Source organism: Osmia bicornis, chromosome 6 (assembly GCF_907164935.1).
Source record: "Osmia bicornis bicornis chromosome 6, iOsmBic2.1, whole genome shotgun sequence".
Classification (NCBI taxonomy): domain Eukaryota; kingdom Metazoa; phylum Arthropoda; class Insecta; order Hymenoptera; family Megachilidae; genus Osmia; species Osmia bicornis.
In genome coordinates this window covers 6,458,650-6,481,627 of record NC_060221.1, presented here as the reverse complement: position 1 = coordinate 6,481,627, position 22,978 = coordinate 6,458,650, and the positions used below count along the sequence as shown (strand labels likewise).

The window sequence follows — 22,978 nt, the reverse complement described above, 5'->3', positions numbered from 1 at the left end:
GCACCGCGTGCGTACACACGCTCGGCCAAGATTATATGAATAGAAAGGCGCCGTGATACGTGATGGGCGTGTGCAATTGAAAATCATATTATGTAAAAGAGCGGGGCAGCTACGACCGGTCGACTGGTGAAAATTTGCCGTTTCTTTTCAACCGCCCCCGTCGCGGCTGCCCTCACCCATTCCGAAGCCGCTGCGCTGTCTCTCAGCGAGCGGAGAACCGTATCGAAACGATATCGCGCGCGGAATGACGATGACCGACACGTCGATCGAACGATAATCCTTGAAATAAACGCAGCCAACATTGCAGGTGACTCGAATGACGAGAGGCAGACTTCTGATGGAACAAATTGTTCTAGCAATTGTAGAATTAGAGAATTAAGGACTCTTTCTATAAGTTTCGTTTTACATGAATACTTGTGAAGTCAAATTACAAGGCAATTCTCATCATCCAATTTCCTTCGGAAAGAAATATCACAATGTTTCATCTGTATAATAGTCAGATCCAAAAGCTGGTAATGATAGGAATCAGCGGGTTCAATCTTCAAGGAATTCAGCTTCGTTTCAACCCTTGAAGATCATCAGAAGAAGCACGCATCTTCCAAGAACGAAATCGTTAACATAGAAGAATATAAAGAAAAAGGTACAGCACGAAGAATTCCAAAATTCGCTTCGGTTTCAGTAATTATGCAACCCTTTAACGCTTCGCGACATTCGACAACGATCGAGCTTCCGCGCTACCGTTTTACCTTCGGCCGGCATCTTCGACAGCAGAAGTTGTCGGTCCGGCCTGTAATTTGCGCGGTCGTGCCCGGAGGATCCTCTTTCCGTCGACTGGTCTCGGCGAATGATATTCCCTCTCTCGAAACAGGAGGAAAGCGAGCGGAAAGAACCCTCGCACTGATGTCCGGTAGCAGCCACCGGGCGCCGCGCCACTATCGCTCGCAATTACAAAGCTCCGGGCCGTTTTTAATCTCGGACAACCGGCAAAAAACGTAATAACTTTTTTGCCACCACGATTACGCGTACCCTGCCCTCCGTCGAGCGGGATGAGCCTGCGGGATGAGCCGTTCGCGCAAAATTGAAGACTCCGCCCCCGCGTGCTTCGTCCGACCCAAGGATAACGACCAGCCTGTATGCAAATGCCCGAGGACCCGTAGAATTTCACGAAACGTTATTATATCCTGCCGTTTCGTTTCGCGAAATTGCGCCCATAGACTGAGAAAAGTGTACGCCGTGATGCTCGCAAAAAGATTCACTGGTGACATTACCTCGTAAAACGATTGAGACACAGAAGAGATTCTGACAACATTTTAATGAGCCTCTCGTCGTTTTACCCCCTGATCACACGGTACATTTTCGGAGTTTCGCCTGCTCGTTTGCTACCTGTGCTTTTTGTGTATTCAAACCCAATGAATCAAAGGTGGACCAGACAAAATTTCCTTTAATATCTAAACGATATTAAGGATTAATTAATACCACTACTCATAGACAGTAGTTTAAGTAAATGACACATGGCATCTCTATTTATATCTCTACATTAGGTGTCTCAACAGACCCAGACGCCACTGTCTGGAGAATTGATACCTCGCTGCAAGCAATATACCCTATTCCTGGGAATATTTGCTGGCTGACTCGTGCGATTCCTTCGCCGATTCGTCGAACGAGAAACACGTAAGTTCGACGCGACTTCTCCCCCGCACGTACGGCTAGAATCAATGGCGCGTTTACCTTCGGCGTAAGGTGTGAGACGGGTGTCGGCGAAGGTGGAGGCGTCATTGTCGTGTTTCGTTCGTTTCTCCGATTGCGTCACAACAGGGTATGACCGGTACACGGTACAAGCTTCACCGCTCGGGCATAGAAAGCGTACGAATCGAATGGCCGACGATCATTTGTCAAGCGAGAACGTCCGCGTGCCCCAAGCACCGACTATCGCGTCTAAACGCGGATTATCGAAGAAGAAGAAGAGGAAGGAGCAATAGGAGTTGAAGAAGAAAAAGACGAAACTCGCACCTACCGTATCTCGGCTGGGAGAGTGATATTTCTATCGTGGATGTTGAGGTAGGAACGTGTTAACAATCCTTGCCTCGGCTCGCCGCGATTGATGGCCGTAGAAAACGGGATTTATTAATCCTGACTATTATCACTGTTCGCGGAGCCGCGTCGGCGACAACGATGACTCTATCGACGTTTCGCGGGGACCCATTCGCGCGACCAACCTACCTCAACGTCCTTCTAAAAACCAAGTCCAGTTTCTTCTTTGATAGATCTAAGAATCAGGACCGTTAAATCGGAACAGGTGTGACTGATGGCATTAGCTTCAACAGACAAGTTATTAGTCTAATCCTCAAAATTTAATCCGTGCGATACACCCGTTCCAACTGATCCATCTGACGTGTCTAATGTATTTGTATATAATTTCTCCTAGTTCATCAGACTGATGTGCACACATTCAAAATACTAAAATGTCAGTCACTCTATGTTGAAGACCGGCAGTTTATTATCATGCTACTACGAATTTACATATTCATACGAAAGACGCGTCAATCCTAATTGCACAAAGTTCGCATTCTACAAGTGTGCCCTGTCGTCGCGTTTATTAATTACCGTAACGCGACTCGCTTATCAGCACCCATCGTCGTAACACGGAGTCGCTCTCGGACGATCCGTAGCGATTTTTTCCTCCAACGAAACGTGATCGAAGACAACACGCGATCAGCCAGGATTACGCAATCCGTACCTTTCATCGATCCCTACGGACCCACGTCCGTCTCGAAAGATTACGGGAATCGAGACGTCGATGCGTGGATTGCTTTATTAAATTTTGCGCAATGCAAACGATTTTCCAACGGCGACGGTGCACGAGCAAACGGGCTATAAATCAAGCTGTACAATGACATCGGCACGACCGTTCCGCGGCTATACTCTGCCTATGTCTTTCTCTACTGCGGACACGCGGCCAATCCGCGCGTACTTCAATTACGTAAACGCATTCTAACTTGGCCCCAGCTGCTGATTATCTGCGAGTACGAAGCTATCGGTCCGTGGATCGTTTCGCGGCTGGATTAATTTGCGCCTCCTCGATCGTTCGTCTCCCTCTAATAGGATTTTTTTCTACCTTTACAAGAATTCGCCACTCGATATTCAATGTTTGCTAAGCGTTAATAATATCGACACGTCCCATTGTTTCAAGCCAATCGTTAACTGTCATCATCGTTGAAGATCGAGCCTGTGACACGTCTAACGTACTCTTTTGTATGCGTTATTAGAATCGTTCGTTGTCAATAAATTAGACGGAGAATCGTATGAATCCTACCATCACCACCTACGATCCTGTTCAATTTACAAAGTGCGATTCGTTTTCGTTTGACAGAGTTCTGTTAAGAAATTAACTGCTGATGGTAAACTTTCAGATTCTATTTAATTTTCTCATCTTTTTTTTTTTCTTTTCATCAAGACGAACGAGTCTCGATGCACGAACAAGCTGGATTGCTCAAGGATTATTACTCCAACAACTCGTGGTTTATCTAATTTACATTTAGATATTCAGATTTTCTGTATTCTCGGAAAACTACCATTAATCAATTACAGAATACGCAATTGCGTTTCAAGATTTTTCCTATTAACTTGGAAGATCCTATCGAATGAGAAACCAACGATAAATTTTACCTAGAACATTTCTCCTCCTAGAACTTTCTTAGTCTAAAAATATTTGTCGTTATTTTTACAATGGGTAATTGAAAGAATACGTCTATTTCCAGTGTGGCACAACTGTTATTAGAATCCCTTTGAATGGAAAGAAGAAAATTACTCAAAGCTCGAGCAATGATTTGTCTCGTGGGGCGAAGCTCTCGAGGCCACGAAATCAAGTCGAACGGTTCACGAAACTAGACGGCTCGATAAATCACAACGTGGCCTGAGATCGAGTTTCCTGGGCCTGGTGCTCGATAAAATCCAGCTCAGGCGCGGGGCCCATCATTATAAATCCCGACAGCCACTTTATCCCAATCGACGTGCATGCCCGCGGGGCACTGGAAACGTCCATCAGGAAACATCGAAACGTCGACGAGCAGCCGGTTGCGAGGGTGGATACACATCCTACGGCCTTTACGCCGCGTACACCGGCCTCGGTTCTACTTTTTTTCCCTCGCGTACAATGTGCTACACGAAGCGTGTGGATCGCGGTAGAATGATTGATAATCGATCGTGCCGAACTGGCCGGAGTCTCGCGCATCCAACGAAGATGAATTCGTTCTGCGCCCAGGCCTAATTGTGCGCAGCCAGTGGTCCATCCTGTGGACCGACCACGAGGTTACCGAGGTATCCACACCTACGCTCAACGAGCACCACGAAACGTAAAGCTGAGTTTCTATAGCCGTGTAATTTGTATCAAATGAAAATTCAACGCAAAGTCCAAATAAATTAAATTAATGATCCTAACTAGATCAGGAAAAATTGTAAACTATTTATTTTTCAAGAAGTTAGGAATTTTTTTTTATTCAATTTATGCTAACTTTTCAGATATATTTTGAATTATTATTTCTAAGATTATTAGAATTTTTAACCCTTGAACAGCGGAGTCTGGGTCAATCTAGACCCAAACTTATAAAGAGCTGATAAAATTATTACACTTCAAAGAGAAAGGAAAAAATTTAATTTTTCTTTTTACTCCTTCGTACAATATAATAAGTGGAATGAAAAAAATATCATTCAGACTTGCACAAACTTCAAATTTCTATTGAAATGTAATGATGGAAAGATGGAAGTTAATATGTGCAGAAGAGTGTGAACTCAGCCTAACAGAAGAGCAACGGATAGAAAAGACGAAGAGGAACAGGGAAATAGAAAGTGCGCTAACTAACCTCGCGTTGACCCCCTATCGATATTTTCCCCCTGTAGTTCGACCCTTGTAACAGCGTTCTTCTTCTTCTTCTTCTTCTTCTTCTTACGTCGTTTCTTTGTTGTTCGATATCGTGCACCTCCCTGAGTGAAAGGGTATTTTTCTTTTTTTCTTTTTTACGTGGATTCTACCAGGTTGATTCTTGGCTGTGCGAACCCGAGCGGCGCATAAAACACACCTGGGGTTAATGCACCCGCTATAAATATAGCAACATGGCGAGGCAGCTTCGCGTGAAATTAATTACGCAACGTATTTACGCCGATGCGATGCCGTTAGGCGTGATCGAGGACCCCGTGCGGCGAAAATGAGACGATACCCATGGTCGGGGTATAATGAATTATCGACCGCCATCCTCGACAATCGTGCTCGGACCTTCTTCTGCACTCTTGATAATTTGATTCACTTTACACCGTCGCTTCGTTAAAACAAGCGTAATTTTGAATTGAAGTAAAAGGGCATGGATAAATATTGTTACGTAGAGAATTTTTGGCAAACAATTTCTTACATAGGTAATTTCACGAAGAAGTTTTGAGATAAACACAAGCCGATTTTCGATCGATTGATTTGCAACAGGGGGTCATCGGAGGTTAAAGAGAAATTTTGAGTAGTACGTTTACGATCGACTGTGCCTCTTCCGCTTAATTAGAAGCTGACTTAAAGAATGGGATGTTAGAAAGCGCGCGTCGAGCACAATAAACGTTTGATTACTTCGCAACGCCTGAAATTTACTGCTGGTTTACGCTTATTCCGTATCGTCAATGAAGAAAATGGACAATTTTCAACGACTATGAAACTTGACGGTGATTGCTATAGTATCACCTCGTTTGACATCTCTTCTTAAGCTCTAATACCAGACGATAAACTCTCAATTTCCGTTTGAATGGACTTTTCAATTGCGTTTATCAATTGTGATGATACAAATGAAGAGTGATTTGAATGGAACAGTGAATAGCAGAAGTGAAAAGTAATCACATTAGGTGGAAGGGTTGTATCGCGTTCTTCGACGATGTATATAGGGGTAACAGCAGCGAAATGAGCCGCCATAAAGCAAGACGATCCTATAAATGCGTTTCTACTTGTAAGCCCGGGTTTGGATCCTGTCGCACGGACATGTACCAGTGCGTCTTCCTTTTAATGCCCCCACCGACAGCACAATGTGAAACCCACTCGCGACAACTTTATTAGAGAGAGTCGCGGGTACATCGTGGCCTCGCTGCGTTTCAGATTATAACGCGTACAACGCTCGTAACTATTACAAAGAGACACCGTTCCCTGTCTTTTCTCCTGTTAAAGGTCTTCCTGGATGAGAGGGGTTAAGAGAATGATCTCGAGACGCGTTGCGAACGAGGGGCTGAGATGCGATATGCTCAAACATTGGAAAAATATTCTGCAGTAAAAGTGTCAGAAAGAAGAGAAAAATTGATTAACAAAGCAAAAAGCCTAAGTTCCGGACAGATTCCAGGAGTCTACAGAGAAGCATAGTGCGAGGAACGAATTAACAGAAAAATTTCTAAGTCTCCATTTCGCTAACTTAGCAAACTAGAACTTGGAAGTTTAAAATCTCAAAGTCCAGAATCTAAGTACCGTCCGTCGCCGACTTTCCGGACGGATCCTTGATATCTATAAGAAGCATAGCACGAGGAGGTAGCTGACAGAATGAAAAATTTCCAAGTTCCTATTTCGCCAGTTGAAATGCCGTATATAATTACCAAGAGTGCCTTAAGATAATTGTGCTGGGGTTCATGCAATTAACGTTTAAAGTCTAACGAGACATAAGAAACAAGAACATAAAAGCAACACAATTTCCAAGCGTGCTACTTGCCAGCTCTCCGAACATCGTAATAACTCAATTTTCAAGCTTCTTCAATTCGCATCTCGCACGAACCACTTCTATACCCAGTCAACACCAATACGCTTTCCGATAAATCATAGCAAAGGATAATTAATACCAGTTACGTAGCAGCTGAAACGAACGCGTCCCGTTCAATATAATTGAGTGGCGAACGCGGAAGAGTAGCGTATCGGCGACAGCAACGAATCTCCATCGACAGATGATTTGTTTACGATGATAAGATTTCACGTAGTGTACCAAGTCCGAGACAGTGTTAAACGCTCGTGAAAGCGGTGGCAAGCGTGGCTTAACGATGTGTAACGAAGTAGTCGAACCTCTGCGTCAATCGTCGTAAAATATCCGAACCGTGATCCTGGCGGGTAGCAAAAGCCGAGCGTGTTAACGAATCTCGATGAGTACGTCGCGTCGCTGCAAGGCGAATGAAAATTTCACCTCAGCGTCGTTACACATAACGCGTCTCGCGGCTGAAAGTCGACGCCTGACACCGGTACGATGCCCATTATCCCGATTGGCAGTTTTCTAAAAGGATTAATCTTAGTCGTAGGGTAGATTGTCGACGTTGCATCGAGCGGACAAGCAATAGGTCCTAAAGAAATCCCGATTGTAATGAAGAAGGATGCTGGATGGCTCGTCTATTCTCCAAGCGAAACCAACGAGTGTCAATTTTAACGCTTCGCCGTGATTGCTTCCTTGTACAGAAGCGAACGGCAGCTCGAGTGGCCACGCGGTGAAACTCGAATTAAAACCTTCCCAGTCAATAATGATAACGACCGTTGTGTTAATAGCCCGACAGCCGCGGATCATCGATTTCCAAACGGCAAAAGTTCTTTGTGCTGATTGAACTTTGTTCTTAAACTGCGTCGTGACAGTCAGTGTCAGTCAAAATCGTGTTTCTTCGGTATTTTTCTTCGTCGGATAAAATGAACGCTCTCCTGTGTAAACGAAAGAATACTTATACAAAGATGGGTGACAGAATCATTAATTATCCACGTTGATGGGAGACAACGATCGATGGTTCTTGCATGGTTTTCGCGAAAGTTGCGGTATGGAAATCAGTTGACAGGGAGGAAGATCTTGAACTCCTGAGTATATTAAATACAATGAATTTTAAGGATTCATCGATTTTATAATGAAACAATAACTACGAATTCTCGCTGATGCGATCCGTTTTGTTCGCAGTGGATTCACATAATTTGCTCGAGGCGCAGCGTTGTATTCGTTCGTGCCAAAATAAATCAGGGTCCCGGTACTTGAAAAATAGCCCCATGGCATCCTAGTGTATATATTCGGGTCGCGAGGGCGAACGATCCTAACAAATTGGTCCCGAAGCAAATGGCCGCCACGATGCCGATTTATTATTATCTATTTACGATGCCCCTTAAATCACGCGTAGCCAGAGCCGGCGGCGTTTCGACCGGCGAAATCGTGAAGAAAGCCGAGGGAACAAGGAGCGGAAAGTAGTACCCGCCGCTTATTATTAGCCGTTTAGCAATTTGACAAGCGTTGTACTTTCGAATCGGCCCCGATACAATCGGCCCGATGCGACCGAGCAAAATGATTTACACGCGGATTCACGCGGTCCCCTTTTTCCCTCGGTAGCGATACAGGTAACCAGCCGTTATTGGCTCCATTTCGCGTCCATTTTCAACGACCGATCGTAAATATACGACCCCCGACGTGTGTCGAGTGTCGTGAGTTAACGCTTTACCCCGAAGACGGGAAGGAAGCATATTCTATACTTTGAATTTTAATTTGTAATCAATTAATCTTCAAATTCAAACTTCGAATAATTAATAATAATTAATGAATAAAAAGAGAAAAAAACATAAGGTAAAAAATGAAGAGATTAAATCTGGAAATTAGTTACCCGTGTTCTTAATAACGAGAGTTTCAACGCGTCTGACTACATACGTCCACTTTCACTGCGGCAGTCAAGGTGTTAACGAGTTCCTTTTCTTACTCTCTCCGAATGAACGGATGAAAATCCTTCAGGATCGAGTTACTCCCGGATCAAAGTATCTCCAAAAGCACGTCCTACCAAAACCATCAATCCTGTTTCTCGAACGATCGTGTTCAGGTCGAAATTTCACGCGCGTACTCAAAATTTCGTGCGAAGATTAGCCTTGACGGGGCATCCTGGTGCTGAACGAGGTATACCGGTGTATACCTATCAGTGACGTATTGACAGACGTGAACAAATGACAGCGCCCAGCTGGGGGGAGAAGAGCGTTGGCTCGCGTAGTCCGCTAACAAAGCAGGAGACGGCCGGTCGGGGGAATCGGTGCTCGAACGGCGAGCATTATCATATTATGCTCGTTTGTAACTACAAATTGAGTTACCCCCGCGTGAACCCCGCGGCACTCGGGCCGACCGCTTCGAGATATATATCTCGGCACTGTCAGCCCGCGAACGAACGATAGCCCTCTCGCGATCGATACCCTTCGAGCACCCTCCCTGCCAACGGATCAACCTGCTGTCCGGGAATCACCTGCGGGTGGCCTGCTCTCCACCCGTTCCTTCTCCATCTACTCGGTCAAAGGTGAAAAATGCCCGACTCGCGTAAGAACCAGACGATCTGACCGATAACACTCGCTTGATATATGCGTCGACAAATCAGCCTCGACTGGAAGGCTCGATCTTTCGATTGACGGTTTGGGTGGTGCGAATTTGCTTGTGGATGATTTCCTCTTTGTGAAATATGATTTAAACATTTACACTGACTTTGATTTGTTAGCATATTTTAAAATAGAATTCGAACGATTTAAAACATTTGCTACCAGCATTTAATTCGAAATCTCTTCGACACAGACTATAAATTTTTGGAATGGAAATTTCTTGGAATAGGTCGAATCGATATCCTCTATGAATAGTTTCTTTGAAATAGGAAGTCTGAAGAGCCTGGGAGTAGAATGAACTAAAGGCGATTCGCTGTATCGACGCCTACAATGTTGGGAACACCCATCGTTTAATATTTCTATGTAACTATTGAATGGACGTATGAATTCTTATTTAAATTCATAAACGTTCACTCAGTCCATTTCCCAAAAATTTGTATACGTTTAATCAATCAACGAGGATGAAAATCAATTACCAGTCTGTATCATCCCACGTAACTTCTCTATCGTCCTCGCATAATTACACCCCAATTCCTTTTCAAATCATTGTTCAGACACTTCAGAGTTGAGCATGATACTCGCAAACGTATTATCCTAGAGTTGCAATAATTTTGCAATAGGTAAGCGGGCGGTTCTCTCGGCTCGTGAGATTCACAGGAAAGGGAATGGAAACCGGAAACCGGGGGGTTCGACGTTGAAAAGGCGCTCACCCAGTGTACATTCACTGAATCTCGTTCCCGGCAGATGACTAATACTTGATTTGACGAGACAACCATGAAGAAACTGTTATACATTGTTCCTTGATCATGGCTGGAAACGGCGTGGGCGGTTCGCGCCGTTATACTCGCGCGAAACCAGACTGTGTTCTTCTTGAAAACAGAAACGAGGCTGGGCCCATCTTGTGAAATTCGTATTTCGTCGAATGCCTCGTTCGCATACCGCTCGTGTTACGCGGGTGTTTTACGATTCGACGAAAAAGAAGAAGAAGAAAAAAAAGGAACAGGGGAGAAAAACACCTTTTCGCAGTGGTTAATTTATCGTCGACGCATCTTTCTTTCTCCTCCGGTGTCGAAGAAGACCGGGAGGCGAGGAATCATCGTTAAACGTTGACGTAACGCGACATTTTACGGCCAATATTTTTCGACAACGAATCGCTCTCTTTAATTGGTCAACGATTCGCGCGGCTTTCCTTTTTTATTACCTCGTAACGCGTCCATCTCGTTAGAATCCTCGCGACGTCGACGTCGTTTTCGAGAACGAAAACGACCACGACCTCGTTGACACCGAAAAATTGCTGGACCAGACGGGGACCTGGTCATCGCTCGAAAACGATGGCCTCGAGACATTCAAGGAGAAACTTCGAAGATGATCCAGATATTCTTCGTGTTTTACACTTTGCGATCAACGCATAACATAATTGTCACAGCTGTGTTTTGTATCAAGAATATAATGCAATATCTGCAGAATTATAAATTACTATAAGTGTAGACAGTAAAGATTTATAATATATGCTTTGAAGGATGGAATTATTACTTCTTTCACTTGAAATTAATAATACTCTGTGCGCGATTAAGATGCTCCGCCCCTAAAGGGTTAAAACGATGCAAAAAGATGTGAAAACCGAACAACATTGTTGGTCGAGAAATAACATGTTCATTTCACTTAGACCATAGAAAGTAGTGAAAGAAAAGATAAAATTGCTACTTTACTGAGTCGTTCAAGGATCTTGTAGGATTTTTTATCTCAACAGTAAGGTCTATAATATTCCATGTTACTTGATAATAAGTATAATTCCCTTCGTCTGGTGGTGCTAGGACAATGTTTCTTGCAAGCAGCAAACGAATCTCGATAAAATTGTAATTGTGCAACAAAAAAACCGTGGAGAACACGTTTTAACGAGTGGATGAATCAAGAATCATCAACTTAATTCAATGGTACCTAATTGCAACATGGTCATTTTTAAAAGAAACCTCTTACCAATTACCAAACGTGATACATCAGTATTTTGTAGCATTCGAAGCTGGTGAATAGCTTCGAATTGTATCGATTTGTTAGATACACTTGTTCGCGATGGAGCTGAGAATAAACTGCCGGATTTTTCAATAAAGACAACATGATTATTCATTGAAATTTTTAGATATAGATTCATCTGGAATGTCTTGAACGAGAAGGATCTTAAAGACTGAATGTAACTCCACGAAAAATATATAGAAAATCTTCGAATTTTTAGACTCGAGTCCCCTTAATTAATTCCAAATACGGCACATGGATTCAATAATCAACGTTCTAAAGTCTCCCACGTGCTCTGGTGTCCCGTTTTCAGTGTATTCCGCGCGAGATGGCCAGATCGGCCTGGCATAAGTGATCGTAGGAGGATAATAAAGCGCGAACCGACGCGTCATTCGCCGTGAATGCGAACGTTTAGTAGCAGAAGCAACGTTTCCCGCTAGCGCATCTGCATCTGAATCCGTATATCTAAACGGAGGATTGGCCAACGACGAAGGTGGCTTCCTCGCCGGTGGTAAGCTCGTTTCCGCTGACCATTTAGGGTCAGCGGGGGTTGACAGAGGTCGTGTTCCAATTACTCAACAGCGGAGGGCACCCACCTCCACCTCCACCTTCGTCTCCATCTTTGCCCTGCTGTTTCGTAGCCGCGAGGATGCAACGCGCTCGAGACGACAATCGAGAGGTGGGAGGACAAACGATCGTTTACCTACGTGTGTCGCCTCGCTTCACTCTTGTCGGCTTCGTATTGTGTCGTCGCGTCGCCTCGCGTCGGGTCCTGCCTGTGCATCGACTCTTTCGCCACGAGGGGATAGACTCGATGAGCTGTCTCCAACTTGGACGTAATTCCGTTTCGTATCGACTGCCTCTATTGTCTCTCGTCTGTCTATAAAGTAAGAGGGGGGCACTGACGAGACTGGCTACGTCCAGACACTTCAACACCTTTGCTGTTACTTTCCATCAACTTGTTTCGTCTTGAGTAGTTTGTTGTCTTTGATCGGAAGTTTTGAACGTTGAGTGATTTGCTCTACTTGGGATTTAAGTAGATACGTAGTACTTCATCTCATCATCCAATTGTATTTAAAAATTTCCTTCTGTTTTTCATTTCTTTCTGGTTTATATTAGAAAGAGTCTGTGTTATGTACAACTGCATAAAAACCTTAAGACTCTCATTGGAGTGTCAACTTGTCTGTACCGTGTTGCAAGAGGTGGAATGCTTACAGCGAGTCTCGTTTACCAATGTGTAATAATGGACATTGTTTGAGAGAAAGGAAATCGATTGCTGTATGATTGAGAGCATTTAGATAGCGAACATTCCTTGTCGTCGGGTTATTATTACCGAATGAAAAGGTATTCCTGATTCACGATTTAGAAAGAATTAAAGAGAATGATCAAACGATCATAGAACTACAAAATTTTCCAAAAAATTGTGAAATAATGACGAACTTCAATTGGAGAAGAGATAATTCTCGTGACTTAATTCAGCACCGCCTCCTCGTTCATCAATTAAGAGATCGTTCGTGTCGAGTGGCGCGAGTTCGCGAGTAACACGCTCGACGAGGCGGGGGATGGTGGCTTTGGGCCGCGCCGCGAAGCGGAAACATACGAGCTAGTTCTCGCCTTATCGCCCGGTTTTACTCGACGCCCGCGCGCTGCCCGATACGATCGCCGTTCGATATCGATCGTTCTGTTGCGAGCAAATCCACTTATTTACTTACTCTCGCTTTTACCTACGTGGCACACGCGCGTGCGCACACCAATTCGACCGGCGAGATATACGAGTGACACCGGCGACTATCGAGTAATTACCCGGCGATTCGATTACGGCCTACCAGCTCGAGTATTTCCCTGCTGTCGGTGCTGGAAGGTCTCCACCCACGCTTCGCGGTGACTACGGAGCCACCGTGGTGCTCGATCCCCGTTCCTGCACACCGATCCACGCTGCACCTGTGTGCACGCGTGTTCGATTTTACATCGGTGGAGATAGGGTCGCGTGTAAAAGGCCGAGAATAAAGGGTACGCGTTGCGCCATCGCGGCTCGCGTTGCGCCTCGCTTGCCTCCGCGACAACCGCCATAGTGGCGGAGTTAGTCACCGGCTCGTCATGGGAGAGCCGATACTCGATTGTGAGAGAATGAATCATCGAGACGTGCTACGTCCGCCGCGACGGGGAACACTTCCGCTACCTTCCAGTATTTTTCACATCTACCACCGTGCGGAGGGGACAGCCGAGGGATCGTTACGACTTTTAATGACCGAGCTCGTCGTACGCTTTCGTAAGGGATACTTTGACTCACGGCGCGAGGCACCTCTCTGGAATATAACATGTCCCCGCGGGGATGTTTGTGAATGTGAATTAATGGAACAATGGATCGTGCGGTCGAAGTTTATTCAGTTGGAAATTTTCTTTTATGTTTGTTTAGCGCAGATGGAATCGCTTCTGCATCAATGGTTTTTAGTAGATTTTATCCTACTATATTCTCGTATATATTTGCTGATGAAGAATATTAAAATTGTTTCATTAACTCGTTCGCTATCAGGATCTGAGAAGAAAATCTTGCACCACAGACTAGGGTGCTTTTTGTTAGAATATGACACGGATCAATACATTATCGTAAACTGATAAAGAACACGTTAGAAAGTGTTAATTATTTATTTCAATTAAGGACTAATCAATTTTTATCATTTTATTTTATCCTCATAGTAACGAGAATTGGAGGTCAAGCGAGCCGCGACATGTGTTCATCGTGATGGACAAGATACAGGTTCACCCCCCGCGGTTCGCGGCTCTACAATCTCAATGAAAACGAGCGGACAAGTTTACAAGATGTTGAACGTTCGTAGCCGTCTGATTTCTCATGGTCCCAAAGGAGAGCAAGAGCGAGAGCGAGTGCGGCGCTCGGCCCGATGCGGGCAATCAGCGTGCGCCGATAAAAACGCGGAACATGGGCAAACGACATCGCGGTCGGTGGCTTTCGAGAAAAGAACAAACGCACAATGTTGTTGGCACGGGATACGAGCGGATATACATATGTATGTACGCATAGCGTTGCGGCACAGCGCAGCGGAGCGGCAGTTACGCTGATTGCCGTGTTTTCAAACTCGAAAGAACTCCTCCCGGTCCCGTCCGTGGGAACCCAGCTACGTACGCGCGATCCGAGCAAGTGTGCTTGTCGAACGAACGAGAAACAGCGAGAAACAGAGACGATGGCGTGGTAGAAAGGAGGAAAAAGAGGACGAGGAGGAGGAAAGATACTCCGGGGCAGCTCATCATTCGCGAATTAACCCGCAGCTTCCAGTACCACTTCTTCCACTTGGCAAACAGCCTCGATTTCATCTCTGATGAGACTTTACGAGCACCTAACGCCTCTAAACGGTAACGAATCGATGCCGAGGGAATCCTAGAAAATGGATGCGAACGATACCTTTACGGCAATTCCATCTCGCTCGTATTTCGAGTCGAGTCAAAGAACGAACCGAATCGAGAATTTAATGAATCCTGGCGGACAAATGGAAGCAGCCGGGCCCGATGAGTCCCTGTTTGTTTACGGGATCGCGGCGCGACTCCGCCGATAAGATTTACGATCAATTAGACGACGTACTCGAGCCTTCTCGCTCCGATTCGTTGGCTTATTAAAGTTTCATTTGTACTTTCTCAACGACCGTCCCCTTTCACCCCGAACCTCGAACGCGGACCAGCTCGCGATTTATCATCGTAGAAAGCGTCTAGCTTCGAGCTCGATTTAATGATGTCCCCCTCCTCGCTGCCCGCCCTCCTTCCACCCTCGCCGCTGATCGGCAAACGCTCGACACGAAAGATCGGAAATCTGAACGACATAGCCGCGCTCTTGGACAGCCGGCTAGAACACTCGCAGAGATCGAAGATACCGAGCGGAACAACGTTGACGCATTTATGCATGAGCACCGGCCGACCCGTCAAGACTATGGGGGTATATCTACCTTTCCATAGATCCTCGTAGATATACAGGGTGTCCCAAGTGTCCTAGACAAATTCTATGTTTACAAATTATTACAAAAATTTTGCATTAATCTAGAATCATTTGAGATTTTCAGTGATTCGTGTAAATATTTTTATGTTAACAAAGATATAATATTTCTTTTCTTATTTATTCTTCTAGAATATACTCAAAATATTCGACAGGAAATACCTGAGACACCCTGTGTACAGGTTCCCGTGGCTACATATGCGGTGCGCCTACCGTGATGGCGTTACCCTTTTGAACGGTCCTCACCTTTTTATCTGACCATCCTATTGTCTCGCATCTTCGCCAAAAACGCGTCGCGTACGCGTCGGCATAATTTTTCAATTTGCTCGACCCGCCCCGAGATTCTATCTACGGGGCCCGTTGCCCGAAATCGTTGGGGTAGCTTCTCCTCGGTCCGCTTCGGCGAGGAACGCAGCTTGCACGGTCTTACGGTAACGGGGATCGAATAAGGCAAGAGGGAAAGATGAAGGCGCGGGGAAGGATAAAAGAGAGAGAGAGGGAGGTCAGTTCCTTCGCGCGTGACCTTTCGCACGAGAGGACAGGAGCCCTGCGAGCACGGCCAGCAGCCAGCATCTTTCTCTCTCGTGCCATAACTTTTCGAGCACGAACCCGTATCGGTGCACGAGGAATCCTAAAATTCCCTCACCCGGTGATCCTTCTTTGTTGCACGCTACGCTTCCCTCGCTTGACGATTCCGTGCGAGTTGCCGAAGATACCGTCTAAACTCTAACGGTACCACCTCGAAACGCGAACCTTAGCCTCACGGTGAATAGTGAATTATTATTAGGGATACGCGAAACTTTCTATCTCCCGCCTATGAACCTATGAATATCAACTTCGACGTAAGCTTTCCACCTCGATACTGGAGATCTTATTCCTGGCTGAACACTTTACGCGTCGTCATTGTGTCGCCGGGCACGAACAAATTGTCCACGCGATTGTCGGCCAACCGGGGCGGGCAAACGCGCCGCGTTTTCCGGCTTGCCCAGCGTGTGTCCAGAGTGCTGCTCGCAAACGACGGTTCTCAAGACGTCATTCGGTACCGTAAGATTTTCAATCTTTCTGGACCATTCTGATTTATCAGTATCATCGGGAACATCAGTACGCCATCTACGTTATCCTGATCATCCTACATGATTGCTTCGAGATAAGGACTATGCCTTGGTTTATCAATGCACATCTTGTCTGAGTATTCTATACCAACATCCTATGGTCATTGTTTATTAAAATTATTTCAGGAACTGAATCTATGCGTCCGAATCGTCGAGTTCGATTGAGAACCACTGCGGTGTGTCTGCGACCCATGACCCTTCGCCCACACGAGGACGCCATGCGCTGCAAACGCGATGCAACGCGGGCCAGGGGCCAGTGGGAGGGCGACCAGGCCCGTTGAGGGTCCGAGGGGACCCGGGGGATCCCCGGTCACCGAGCCCGACCGGCCAACCTGATCGCGCACATCGCTTCGCGCAACCTGCAAACTCGTACCAACTGCAAAAATACTCCCTCGCGCGCAAGACACTCCTGCGTGTGTGCCCGACCACGGCTTCACCCTGGACCCAACTTTGCATCGTCGCTCGCGAGCATCGCGTCGAGGATCAAGCATCGAAGCAAACGAGGTGATCGAGTTCCTGATGAAAATGATAGATTTTGGGGTATTTGGAATTTGTTGGATGATTCGATGAAGGATATCAAAAAATGTTGGGCTTTGGTTGATGTTTGAATTGAAATTGCCAAATTAATATCTGTGAGTGTCAATAGGTCTAGGTTCATCATAGGTAACCTTGGTGAAGAAATTTTCATAGAAATAAAGTTTCTAATAATTGATAAAGTTATGAATGTTTTTCAGACACCCAGTATGCATATACAATTTCGAATAACGCAGCGTGCTTTCTATCTTGATGATTGATACCTCAAAGTGTAGATGCGAGATCATTTGATCTGCAAAAACTGTCGAGAAAAATGGAATGACTAAGGAAATTTTGCGCAAAAACTTAGAATGATTCAACGTTATCGTAAACACTGAATTGCCAACTCGGATTCAACTTTCTTCGCGTTATAAGATAGAGCTCCGAGCCATTTACTGTTCTGTGAGAAATCTATGTTTTTCCACCGGACGTTCTTAAACAGTCTAATCGTGGAATAAAGAAACCAATTTGTAAATCAAACTTAGCAAAGAGATGGGAGCCTTTCTCGTTTCTTTCATCCGAACGCTTATGTTTCTTGCGCTGACAGATCCTAAAAGTAGGATAACACTTTTACACATTCTCGTCTTCATCAAGACAACCAATCTGTCAGGGCTGATGTTTATACATTTATCGTAGCTACTTTCACGTAGTGAAACCAAACAAAAAGTGTCTCTCGAGATCAAATACTCCTCTTACCGCCGTCTTTCGTAGCGATTCTATGTTAAAGGTTCTTTATCTTAAAACGAATCAAATGGCAGGTTGAAAAGCAATTTCATCTAAGTATGGAAGATATGAATCACTTTGAGTACTTTGAGTGTAATTAATTATATAAAATTATCTTTCATTTACAACATATGTACTACTATTCACACTCTCGAATTTAAATACAACATGACCTCTTTTTATGTAAGTACTGCCACTTTACAGGTAATCAGAGTCAAAGAGCTCTGTGAACGAAGCTTAAACCATCCAATAACATCACAATAGCCACGCGTATCCGTGAACTCGGGCACTCGAGCACTCGACCCATACTTCTTCCTCCCTAGGGTATGGAACGTAAAGTAAGGGGAGGATCGAGTACGAAATTGGCTCCGGGTGTGAAATTATTTGCTCGTCGATGCACGAGCGGCTGGCCTCTTTCAGCTACAGAGTGTACATCAAGCGAGTCGTTACCAAAGATAATAATGAACGTTAAATATGAAACGGCGAGCACAATAGCGCCTCGTTCGCCTCCGTTCACCCAACCCTTTCATCCTTCTTTCTTCTCGATAAGCCACGGCCAACTTTCTCAACCCCGCCTCGTCTGCTTTTCAAAAATTCGTCCTCTGCCACGAAGATAATACAAAAGGTGTCTAAGAGGTACGCTTCCAGTGTCCACGTGGAAAGAAATAACTTGCGGAGAAATAGACAGCCTCGTCACAAAGGCTTGGATCGTAAACTCGAGAACCTAAGAGCACTCGCAGACCCGGACACGATTTCAAGGCATAATTCCCTGCTTGGAGACACTTTCTTGCGATTCTGTCTTTGCTACGCCAGCTCTATTGTTAACAACGCTCGAGAGCACGACTCGCACTTTCTACCAGGGACTTCATCTACCCTCCTTGCGATTCCTGAGCCTTGTGGCTGATGATTTCCGGGCAATCCATCGTTAGAACTAACTAGACTGTTAAAATTGATCTACCGACGAAAGAACGATGCTGATTTATTTATTTTATGAAACTGATTACTTAGAATCAATTGTAGAATTCTAATCGTTTTACAAATATTAATAAATATATTGTTGCGATGACGAGAAGTTGTTGTTTTTCTATCACACGAAACTACCCCTTCTGATTGAGCGATTGTTGGGTCGCATGGACAACCACGCGATATTTGCATGAAAGAGGATCTCGAGAAGTCGTCGATTACAACCCTACGAATCGTCTTGTCGGAATTCTGTAAACTACATCTGTTGTAGCTTTAAATATACCGTTTAGTCCATTTAGTATTAATTTATAACTAGTTCTCCGAACATCCTTCCCTTCGCAAACACGTGAAATTGCTCTTTTGGTTCGAGAACACGGGACTCTTAATTCGCGATAAATCGTCAGTCTCGTTTCGATGTTGCGCATCCGTTGTACGTGTAAGTACGTATCCACCTACAGTCACGTCGAGGGTTACGGGGTGCCGAGTTATGGAATACAGGGGGCCCTCACCGGCGAAGGGAGTACGAGAAGCCGGTATGAGTTACGACTGACCCCATAAATCGCGCTCGGGTCACCCGATAATTGGCGGGGCCCAATTCTCGCACCCAATCAGCACGGATACCCTGATGTACGATGACGTCACGTATTATCGGCGATTTACGCGGGAAAATTAGAGCCCTTGCCAGGCCATCGATCCCTGTTTACGCGTTTCAAAGTCTCCAACGAAATGAAGATCGCGTTTTGGATGTGATTCAGAGACTGTTCAATCATTTCATTTCTCTTTTGAGATTGTAATTGGTCGAATGTTGATTTAGATGGTAATTATTAAAAATAATTCTTTATCGAATATACGATACATAGTTACTTTCCCAGCACCTTACACATTCTACAATTACAACCAACTGAACCCCAGTGACAATATCCATTCCAACTCCCACGTAATCGGGTACTTAGTCCAGTTAACTACCCATTTTCACCTACAAGCACGTCAATGGTTCCTCCCAACCGACGATCAAACAGATGCAAATGACTCTCAACTTTCTTTCTTTCTTTCTTCTCTAACTCGGCTAAAGTTAAGATCAGAGCGTGTACAACTTGTACGTGCGACGATTAGAGCTGTGACAGCAGTTTAGCGGTCGTCTACGAAGCGGAGAACAGGACGATCCGCTAGGAAACACAGCGTCGTAATGCAGCTCGTTCCGCGGTTCATAACAGGCCAAAGCGCTCTCGGACATCCGAGATGCGACATTACGTCCGGTTGCTGCCAGTTGCAAACACACAACGAAGCGTTATTACCGTAATACGGACAGGTGGCTGGCCGCTCGTGCAACAATCGTGTCGCGGCTAATTAGTAGACTGATTGCATGCTCGGGCGATTAGCGGCCGTCCTGCTCCGAGATGTCTTTCTGCTCGGGACGGAATCATTCCCAGTGAATTGCCCGTGCTCGAAGGTAATGGAATGGAGAGGAAAATGCTTGTCGCAATTGGATCTGTTCATCATTCACAACTACGACTGTTTTTCGTTTCTCGCGTTTAGCGCTTGCTTTTTTCGTTCGTCTATCTTTATTTTTAAGGGACAGGAGTTTGATTCGCTTTTCCATTAAGAAAAATAAATGTTGTTTCCATCGCTACGATGGTTCAATAGGTTTTTGTTAAATCGACAAACGAGGGGCACGATACCGAAAATGATCTCCGATGGCCTCGGTGGCCAACCAGTTAGAAAGTCGAGGATTCATCGTAGTTAGAGAGACAAGGGGAGCGGTTACCAGCGGATTCGTAGAAACAAAAAGGTTTCACCGTCTCCGGACGGTAAGTAATGGGCGGTTAATTACGATCCGGTTCGAAATACGCTGGCATTTCGATGGGATTGGACGGCTGTAGAGAACCGTAAAACCGCGCGCGTTCGCGCGCCGTAGAATTCGCCAAATGACTTCCTGGTTTCTATGCGTTCACCGTTAATCGGTACGGTTTTACCGATAAACGTTCGCAAAACTTCTCGCTTCTGCGAATCGCCGGGAAAAATGACGGAGATATACGATACACACGCGGAAATACGCAATCTAACGTAACTAGGGGCTGATCGTTTGGTGCGTACCACGAGGAAGTGTTCTCGTGTTCCAAAGATTGGACGAAACTGATTGTTGTTTAAGAAAAAACATCGCAGTTGACAGCGTTAACGACCCGGTTAAATTTCAGCGAAGAATTCGTTGCAAAATTGCTCGAAAGTTTCCCTCTAGCAGGGAACGTCTTTAGAGAGGAACAGATATAATTCAATTCGACATTTCAATCTCATTTGTCACAAAGATTTGAATAATCTTGTCTATAAACACTTTATTGTTTAAGAACACGTTGTATAATTGCTACAATAAATATCACTTGCAAGACAGTTTGATAAATGATGCCTCATGCTTTTAAACCTAGACTCCCACTCTGAACTAATAGTTTCAAAGATATTCAGCCTTTGATTTGCAAGTCAATAACTCTCTGTGCACGTATACACGTTGGAGAATGATCGATATCTCAGGAATTCGATCTATCAATAACCAGCAGATCATCTTACAAATTACTTTTACTCTCGATGATAACAAAATTCACCCTTATGGCAACCCTTAAAATTAGAATCTACTCTTCCACCCTTAATTCCCTACTTCCATCCTCGTCGTACCAAGTCATTTCTATCCAACAATTACTAAAAAAAAAAGAACGAATTTGAAATAAAAAAGGAAAATCGAGTGCTTCCGTGCAATGGATTACACGCTGAAGCGAAGAGCACATCCCGAGGACGTAAGTACACTGGTAGGCAATTTACGGTCTCAATTTGCAGTTTGTACACTTCTAATTGAAACTGCGGGTTTCGGCAATCTCCGTGTTTCTCATGACGACAATTCAACGAGCCCGAGAGCATCTATACGCGGAGTTCAGAGTATCCGCAAAGCTGGTGGCAGTCGGCGACCGCAGAACTGGCCTATTATTCCCCAATGACATCCTCATCCCCCTTCACCCTTCTGCCTGTCATCGCGCTCTTCGTCAACTTCTTCCTGGGACAGCTGCAGCGGTGATCGCGTGTAATGGAGGCTGCGAATCGTTTGAAGGAAGCGACCACTCGTTTATTGCACTCGAGTTCTAATCTTTCCCGCGGCTCGAACGAGATTGTCCCGACCACGGTCGCGTCAAAGCCCCGCTCGTTTGAACCGCGAGATGAGGAAAAATGAAACTCTGTTTTTAATGGCGCTTTCTTGCACTTCCGTGCTCTGATCTATAGTTATATCCTCGGCTTGTGATTATTTTAAGGTAGATTCGTTCGAAGTAACTTGAATCTTATGAAAGCGTCCGAGGAGGATAGCGAAAATCGCGATTTTCGTTGGCCCACCATGGAGAGCACGTAAGCGTAATAATCCTTTAACGCGTGTGCTCGCTAGGAATGCATATTTCGCCGGTGGCTCGCCCACGCCAGTCAGTCGGTAGGTCCGATTGTTCTCAGGATATATCCTGGGCTGGTTTGCTCGGCTGGTTAGCCTAGCTGGTTAGTTCTCTGCCCAACCTTCAGCCTGGATACCCAGCATAGTTCGCCTACAGGTCCTCTCGGCGGTAATCTCTTCTCTGTTGGCGACTCGAGACGAGGAAAGAGGAGAAACGTAAAAGTATCGTCTCCTTCCTTTGTCTCGTTCCTTCGTCTCGTCATTTCGCACTGTTCGCCCCTGCCCGTCTCGTCGCGAGTCTTCATCTTTCGCCCGGTTTTCCTCGCCTCCCGCTCCTCCGCCGGCATCGAGTCTCTTTTCTCGCGCGATTCGCGTGTGACGCATCGTAGCCACCCTGAGAAACGCGCCCACGCGATTCCGCTTCGCGATTCCTCGCCTGCAGGCTACACCTGCCGTCTTCGACGCTCTACCTGTACCGGGTGATCCCGAAATCGAGCCGAAACGAACCTGGCTGTACGCCTCTTCCGCTTTCGTTACTTTCATCTTTATGCAATTTTCAATTTTCTAATTTCGTTCAAATCGTCCAAGGAAAAATTAATCTACATTATTAATAACCAAATTATAATAAAGGAGCCATGTCAAACTATAGTGTACCCTGTTAAGGTTTGAAAGTTACAGGTCAGAAATACGATGATCCTCGAATAAGGAGTTCACGATGTTTCGGGGAACGGCCTACGGAGTCGATACCGAATGCAAAGCAAACCAGACGACCCATGGAGGAGAGAGAAACGGAGAAGTTCACAATACGCGTAATT

General features: G+C 45.3%; 1 long non-coding RNA gene across 1 annotated transcript in view; it reads right to left on the bottom strand.

The window, feature by feature from the left end:
• The window catches only part of LOC123987859, a 140,734-nt gene that overhangs the window by 89,341 nt on the left and 28,415 nt on the right, over positions 1–22,978 (bottom strand). The gene's annotated exons all lie outside the window — the stretch shown is intronic.